At 46.6% G+C, this 8496-nt stretch overlaps 1 long non-coding RNA gene across 1 annotated transcript; it reads right to left on the bottom strand.

Annotated features, from left to right (window-relative positions):
* Positions 1-250: 250 nt before the first annotated feature.
* Positions 251-6597, bottom strand: LOC107196323. Its single transcript, XR_003042854.1, has 3 exons — positions 5270-6597; positions 2966-3134; positions 251-2564 (listed from the first exon to the last, which is right to left on the bottom strand). It is a non-coding gene; the product is annotated as an uncharacterized LOC107196323 (long non-coding RNA).
* Between the last annotated feature and the right edge of the window lie 1899 nt (positions 6598-8496).

Genomic DNA, 8496 nt, shown 5'->3' with positions numbered 1-8496 from the left:
TACAGGAGAGCGTATAAGAGTATTTAAAGAGCGCCTGAAAATTAATGAAAAGTAAATATCCTGGCCCCTGTTTCAAAATTAAGATCCATGTTCTTTTCGGACCTTCAGTTGTTTTGTTTTGTTTTTTGTCATAAAGGAGATATAGACTCAGTCTGGAAAACCTGGAAAACATAGAACGTGTAAAGATACAAACATCTCCCATAAACCACTCTTAAAACCACATTTATTTTATGCCTACTTGGCATCCTATTGCATGTAGTTTTGTAACTTGCTTTCTCACTTCAAATTACATGGCGAGGCTCTCCTGCAGTCATAAAAATTTAATTTAAAACATCGTTTTAAATAACTGCATGATATGCCATTATATAGATGTAGCATAAATTATTGAATCACGTCCTTATTGTTGAAGTTCTGTTTGTTTCCAATCTTACAAATATGCTTCGATGACTCTCCTTGTTTCTAAATCTTTGTTTGAGATTCCGTTGGTTTCTTAGAATAGTTTCCTAGCCAGTCAGGCCACACACACTTATTGAGCAATTATTATGCTCCATTTCTTTTCGCTTTTGGAGCGATTCTTTTGGTACTGTTAGGACCGCTTGTCTATGCTGCCCTCGATTTCGTTTACCTGACGAGGTGGGCCTGTTTGCCCTCATCTTGTCTTGGCCTCAGTTGCACCTCTGGACCCAGGGCGCCCTGGTTTTATTTGAACTCCTCTCAGCCTCGAGTCTGTTTTTCACCTTTATCTTGCATCTCTTGCTACCTAATCTCTCTGGGACTGTCTGCTGTGCTCTCACACCCAGATTGTCAGCGTCTTACCCATTTTTTTTACGGGCTGAGAATTGCGGCGGGAAGAGTCCCCGGAAAGTGAGTGTGTATGCATATGTTAGGACAGGGGAAGAGAAGCGGGAGAAGCAGGCGATCCCAAAGTATCAGTGTGTGGGAAAGTAGAAGATGGAAGTCTAGGGGGAAACAACCAGAAACTGGCCCAGCTGCCCCTTGACCATTTCTGTGGATGGAATGAAGGAAGATTGGGTTTCTAGGGCATGTCATTGATCTGTCTCATTGACTGTACCTAACCTGTAGACTTGAAAGCCTCTGGAAAATTCCAAGTATACTATAATAGAATGACTGCATCGATGGCTCTAATTAACAGCCTCCCTGAATCCTTGCCCTTTGCCCTGTAACTTTGCAGTCCCTTCTCACTCAGATGAGACATGATTGGCTAATTGGATACTAGCAAATATGATGTAAGTGGTTTGGAAGTGCACGCCTGTTTCCACCAACGCTCTTGTGCAACTGGCCTTGCTCTCTCTCACAACTCTGACACTGCCATAAGAACATAGCGGGGCTAGCCTACTGGAGGGCCGGAGAGCTATGAGGACCTAAGGCCATCCTAGACCAGCCAGTCGGTCCCCTGCCAGTTTGGTGAGGCCCCTCAGATCGGCCGAATGACCCATAAACTTGTGGGGGGAAAAGCCATATATTAAGTTTTGAGGTTGTTTGTTACTCAGCGACATTGGTTTTGCAGCGTAGAGAAGAGGGGGACAATGGGGAAGAAGACGGAGGGAACAGCAACAGAATAAAGCAGCCCGGCTCTGAACTCATAGGAAGCGCTGCTACATAGCAGGAATTCCACCCCCGCGGCTGCCTTTTGACCCTAGGGTCGAGTTTGGCTGCTCCTTCACTGTAGGCACAGTCCCTTCTGGGTCTCCTGATGAGCAGTCCCAGGAACCAGAGTTGTCAACTCTTAGAGAGAACACGTGCCCAGAGACCCCTCAATTCTGAGGGAGGTTCAGGAAAGAGCGCTGGAGTCCCCTGCACTGGGGACCTGCCCAGCAGTGGCCTGGTTTCCTTCTGTCCTCATCTATACTTTTGCCTTACTCCTGTCCGTGTGGGTGATATCCCGAGATCAGGTTTCACTTGTCAGCCCTCACCTAGAGCAGCCTGCAAGAGACTATCCTGTTATGATCTCATTACAGTCCCCCAATGCCGAGCAGCACCAGTTTGGGGGCATGGGACTGATCCAGCATGGTTATGGAGCTGGATCCGTCCCCCTCCAGCACAAACCATGCCATCCCCACGCTGTGTGCCTCCCCTGCCATGTATGTGCGCGGGAGTGCAAAAGACACCCCTTGGAGAATTTGAAACACATAGGGGCAGCTTATTCAATGCACATAAATGGCCATCCTTTCTAGTTTCTTTTTCCTCCAAGCTGGCTTCCCAACTAGAGAAATGCAAGTCGCCCTCCACTCTTCCCTCGATATTACATGGTGGTTTCTATCTCATTATTATTGCATTATATGTAGCACATCTGTTACTGGTCAGGAGCCAACTATTTAATTCTATTAGATACATCTATACAGCGAAGTGATAATCTACACCAGGTTTGTGGAACAAGTACTTAATACTTGGCAGCGAGTAGCCAAAGACTTGATGCACAAGCAAGAGAATGTAGGAGGCCCGTCGTAGCTGAGGGTCACAGCGGCCAGAAAGCTTGGCTGCATTCTTCCCTGAACCAGCATTCCAGTGTGGGAAAGAAGTCAGTCATCGGCTTGTTCCAACATCTGCAAGATATTGATGGAGAACCACGGAGGTGGGGGTGGGAGGAGGGGGAGAGGGGAAACGTTTACCTAACCAAATGCTAACTCTTCCAAGGGGACTCATGTCAGCGCAGACTAAATGATGTGAGAGTTTTAGGAACATGTGGTAGTATTTACCCCCCAAGAAACGGACATAGATTTGCATCTTGTTCAGTAACGGCAGCGCCTTAGACGTGCCTTCTGCAGTGGCCTCTGAGTTCCTACTCGTGTTTCCTGGCTTCATCTCTGCACATCAGAGAATGGGTTTGCACTCGGCACTGGGGAACAGAAGTGGGTTCTGTGTGCCGAGACCTCCGGCCAGGACTCTGACCTCATGGAAATGCAGGTTGGAACGGCTCCACTCTCCCCTAAACACCCCATCTTACCCAGGACGGTACACAGCCATGCTTGCTGCCTTGCGTTTGAGCTGGCTGGCTTTTGTCAGCGTGTCCATCCAGCATTTTCACCCAGAGGGCTAGAGGGACGGGGAAGGAATGATGATGGGATCTATGTCTCGTTTCTTCTCCATCCAGAAGGAAGAGTCATTTTTTAAATCTTAAAATTGATGAAGGGAAGTGGAGAGGGGCAGGTCAAGGAGAAATCATGTCCCATATTTCATCGATTCCAAGTAAGATGTCATCCATTTTAAGACATACGGTTATTTTACATACCACTAAGAAAAAAAAGTTAACTCTTCAACTATGACATGCCATCAATTAAAAAACATCCCAATTTCAGAGATGCTAAAATATGGAGAGAAAAATGTGCATATTAGGATATCCAACCCCAGGGCTCTCCCAAGACTGGCCATTTAGGAGTTGTGTGATGGCGGGCAAATTATTTCACCTCTCTGTGCTTCAGTTTCCTCATCTGTGAAACGGGAATGGTGAAAGCACTCAACTCATACGGATGTTGCAAGGATTAAACATTAACGTATGTAAAGTTCTTACAGGAAGTGCTATGTGTTTACTAATTGTGTGACCTTGAACATGTTGCTTATTTTCTCTGAGCCTATTTCCTCAACTACAAAATGCAGGTGGCAATAACATTCTGTTCATTTTCATTTGATGCAGACCAATGTTTGCTCTTGCACTAGCCAGGGATGTGGGAGAATAGGGTAGCTGTTTAAAGGAAAGAGTTCACCGTGGTGAGTGGACTCACATGTCAGCAAGATAACTCATCCTTCCTTGTAGAACTCACTGACCATAGCAGGCTGTCCTCCCTTCCAGGAGTTCAGGGGAAGGACCTGGTTTGTCACTGGCTACCCGTTTTTGCAGTTGATATGAACTACAATTTACTTAGTATCACGAATATGGTAGATTTTTGCCCTTTGTCCCTGGGTTGCTTTAAGAATTATTCGCCAAACATATTTAGTATCATGGCTAATGTTCTCAATGGCCCTGTAAGGAAAGTAGAATAAGTATTATGATTCCTATTTATCGAAGGAGGAAACTGAGGGCTAGAGAAATAAAATGACAGCCCCAAGTCACAGAAAGCTGGTTTTCTTAGAGAGATAAGTCATGGTGCTTATGTTTGAGTGGTATACTGGACTTATGAATGCTTATATTCAGTGCCTCTCCCTGCAATGGCAACCCCTTCCTGTTGATACCAGGCTTAGCCAGGTGACTTCGTTTGGGCAGTGAAATGTGAGCTCTATCCAAGAAGAAGCTGTAAGAGCTATGCCTGATTTGCCATATGTCTTTTTCTTCTGCCACAAAGTTGGCAAAGTTCCAGATAGAGGCTGCTTCATCAACTGGGTCCAGTGGTGAGGACGACAGGGAGCTGCAGTCGGCCTGCAGTGAACTTGCAGCATGAGCAAGAAACAGACCTTTGTGGTTATGAGCCATTGAGATTATGCGAATGTATGTTACTACAGCAAAACCTAGCCTATTCTAACTGATATGGTCTATTTTTCAAAACATACCCTCATGCGTAAGACCCGTACCTTCTGTCCTCCATGAAACATTTGCTCCCTTAGAAGAAGGTACCTCAAGTGGCCTGATAATGGTGACCTCTGCTTCTTATTTTAGCACACACCTCTCTTCTTTATATAATCCTCTCTTTATATTACCTCTCTCGGAGCACAAAATCAAATAATTCTGATCATGGACTAAAGCAGTACAGTTTTAACCATGGATGCCTCCTATTATGAATTGAATTGTGCCCACTCCCGCCAATTCATATGTTGAAGTCCTAATCTTGGTAACTCAAAATGTGACCTTCTTTGGAGATCAGATTTTTACAAAGGTAATCAAGTTAAAACGAGATCATTAGGGTTGGGCCCTAACCCAATATAACTGGTATTCTTACAAAAGGGGGAGATTTTACACAGAGACATGCATTCAGGGAGAACACCATGTGAACATGAAGATGGCCAATCACAAGCCAAGGAGCGAGGCCCGGAACAGCTCTCCCTCTCACAGCCCTCAGAAGGAACCAACCCTGCCAACACCTCCGTTTCAGACTTCTAGCCTCCAGACATGTGAGACATTATGTCTTTTGTTGTTTAAGCCAACCACTTTGCGACTCTTTGTTATGGCAGCCCTCATTTTTTTAAAGATCATGGAAGTGGTAGCCAATTAGATCAGAATGAGAAGAAATTTGGAAAATATAAAGTGGGGGTGAGGGGAGAGAGAGAGACACTCCAGGCAAAGATGTGGCATCAGAGACATCTGGAGTGGGATACGCACCTTGTAAGTTTGAGGCCTGGCAGGTACACTGGTTCCACTCATGTGTAGGGTGGGAGATGGTAGGAGGAGGCAGGTCGAGGCCAGGTCACGGGAGGAAGCCCTTATCCTTGATGAAGAGCCTAACACTGAATGCTTTCATTTTCGAGAAGCAGAAACAGTTACAGTTTTCTGAGGAAGAATTCTCTGGTGGATTTGGGATTTGCAACTGGTCAAAATTTAATCAGGACCAAGTCTAGTGGAGCAAAAGAATTCATAAGTTGGGACAAAAAGTAATAAATTAATGAACAGATTTCTAGAGTGGTTGGCTTATGTGAAATAAATCAATCTCCCTCTGGCTACAGGTCAAACTTCTGATATGTGTCCTTACTTGGCAGTGATACCGCAACCAGCACCCCAGGAACTGAATCCTGGCAGGCCTGGAAGCATCCAAGTAGATCCGTCTCTCCAGATCCTGCTGTCAGCCCCATTCCTGAGTCAGTCTGCCCAAGTCAGGCAGAACATTGCACTTCTGACCGCGGGGCCTGCAAGGAGTTGCGCGGCTCTAGACCTGCCAGCGGGGAGCCCAGCTTGGGCCTGATCTTCCGTGTTGGCCCCACCTATGCCCCTGTGACACAGCTTCTGTCCACCCTCCTGGTTTTCCATTCCAGTTTTCCCACCACTCTGAATTCAGAGCACCGAGTATCAGCCAAATGCCTTAGGATGTGCTGCCCCAGCCCCCGCAGGCTTCCTTCAGACAGTATGGACCCTGTGCCTGGGGAACTATGGCGACATATTCTACTCTCCAGATCCAGCTCCCATGAACACCGACTCCATCCATTCTGGGTTTGCAGTGTCAGTTTGCATAATATAAAATTAGACAATGGGTGACCCTTTTGAAAGGCACCCTGGGTCAGTTTCCAGTTGGCTGCCCCACCCAGACGACCAAGGACCTGAATACTTCCCTTGGAGCTCCTTCCCCCAAGATATGACCGCGAAATTTCCTTTCCAGGGAGAAGGTGCTGGCCGGCTCACTCCGGATCCTCAGATGCCTATGGAGGGCTACGTGCCTAGTTTCGAAGGTGCCTGGGGACCTGCAGATAAATGATGGCACTCAGAAGCCAGGGCTCACGTTACCGCGGAGCTGCCCGCAACTGGCTTTCCTCACCCGAAGTGCCTTGGCAGCAGGTCCCCTTCCAGCTGCACGTCTCTTGCCTAATGGGGAGCCGGTCCAGCGCTCTGGAGCGAAGGCCACAAGATCCAAATCCCACTCCGAGCCAGTGAGTGACAAGCAGCTAATTTCCAAAGCTGTGCAGCGGATATTTTTTCTTCCTTCAGCCCTCTGGGAGAGAAAATGAAGCAAATGAAATACCCCAAGGGGGAGTAGCTTGTTGTAATTTATGATTAATCTTGAAAAACCACATGAGCTAAGCATTCCAGGCCTGGAGCTAACCTAAAACCAGGAACATGATACCACTCACTCACACGCCCGCTCGCTCGCTCGCTCCCTCCCTCCCTCCCCCGCCAGAAATCCTAGGTGTGGTCACACAATGCAGATCCCTTGCCCCTCAAGCCAGCAGAGGATAACTTTGTTGGGAGCAGCTCAGAAAACAGCCACCCTGGGGTCTGTCTTGGAGAAAAGCTCTTCTAATCAGAATAATTGCCCAATGCATTTTCATAACATTTTGCTTTTTCAAATACTTGATTTCATTCTTCGTGGCAGCCTCATGTTGGAGAGCATCTTATCCTCTCCGAGTCCAATAAAAATTCTTCTGGAAGCATGTTTGGGCCTATGACTGAACATGGATGAAAAAAGTGATGAGACATGGTATCTGGGGACCGTCCCCGCCTCTTCAAAAGTAGGGCATGTAGGTGTCCTGAAGAGGGCTCTCTCCTAGGTGTCCACCTCGGACTATGAGCAAGTCATTTTACTCCTCGGGCTTCTGTTCTTTGTCTCAAAAATGGGACTGACATTGTTTGCCCTGCCTCCGAGATTGCTTGGGAAAATAAAGTCACTGTGGCAATAATGACATCTATTTGTGCCTCGGTTCTCCCTCTTGGGGGTTTTTTTAATGAAAATTAAATAAGCTAATGGATGCAAGTGCTTAAGATCACGTCTGCACACAATACATTCCGAATAAGTGTTGGGCGTTATTTTTATTGGTTTTGAAGGAAGCCACACTGAAGATGGTAAAAAGGCACCAACAAAAAGATGATGAAGATGACACCAAACAAAGCATGAATCTCCTCCTATTATGAGAGCTCTTAAGAGGTTTCCCTCGAGCGATCAGTCGGTGTGAGGAGTTCTTTATTCAGACTGCAACCGGCTGCCACCCTCACACACCCAGCTCGCCTGGCAGTGCAGTAGGGTGGTCAGATAGGGCTGTTTTGGGTCAGGGGACATTTCATCATGGCCCTATTGAGGTTGAGCCATCATAAATACAAAAACACTTTAAAAAGAATTAACAAGTAATGAGGACAAGTGATTTGCAGCCTCTCTCCCTCCCTGAACCCAATCTTGTCCTTGAAACTCACCCTCTTGGAGTTGAGGAGGAAGTGTTGCTATTTTTACTTTTCTTGTTAATAATTTTTTTTTTTTAATTGAAAGTTTAAGCATCTGTTTTCTAGGCTGTTTTGGAAAATCCGGGTCAGCGCGGTGATGTCAGATGTCTGTCTTCTCCATAGACCACCCAGTCTTCTCAGACAGCACTGTTCTTCTGGCACTGACTGCAGAGTCACTGGCCTAGGAGGTTCTGTGGAGGTAAGTCAAGGGCAGTGCTGGACCAGTTTTAGCTTTAGGAGAAGGAAGTAGCATTATTGGCCCCCAGCTTGGGAAAGCCTGAGTTGGGGTGCTGGGGTGTCCAGGATTGGAAGGCATTTAGATTAATTGGCCACCATTTACAGCTTCGTTCCCAGCTCTGATTTTCATTAGCTGCTTCCGGGTTTAATCTCCCAAATGTTCTGCCTCTATCCTTGTTTAATCCTGCAGTCTGATGGGCCCTTATTTATGCACGTCAATACTGTTTACAAACATGAAAGCCGCCCAGCAGTGTTTGAACTTTAGGCACCGCCATTGGTTATCAATAAAGAATGGCAGATTTGCAGGTGGCGCATCAATACAACCTAGTCAATATTCCACACGCAGGCAAGATCTAGGCCTTTCTGCATGGTCTGGGGGAGGACGTTGCAGTTGGCAGGGGCTCAGGGCCACTTGTCTTGGCCCTCTAGTACAACCATCTTCTTTCCCATTC

The sequence above is a fragment of the Pteropus alecto genome, unplaced genomic scaffold, assembly GCF_000325575.1.
Source record: "Pteropus alecto unplaced genomic scaffold, ASM32557v1 scaffold177, whole genome shotgun sequence".
Classification (NCBI taxonomy): Eukaryota; Metazoa; Chordata; class Mammalia; order Chiroptera; family Pteropodidae; genus Pteropus; species Pteropus alecto.
The sequence above is the reverse complement of the archived record's forward strand: the minus strand, read 5'-3'. Positions and strand labels throughout refer to the sequence as shown.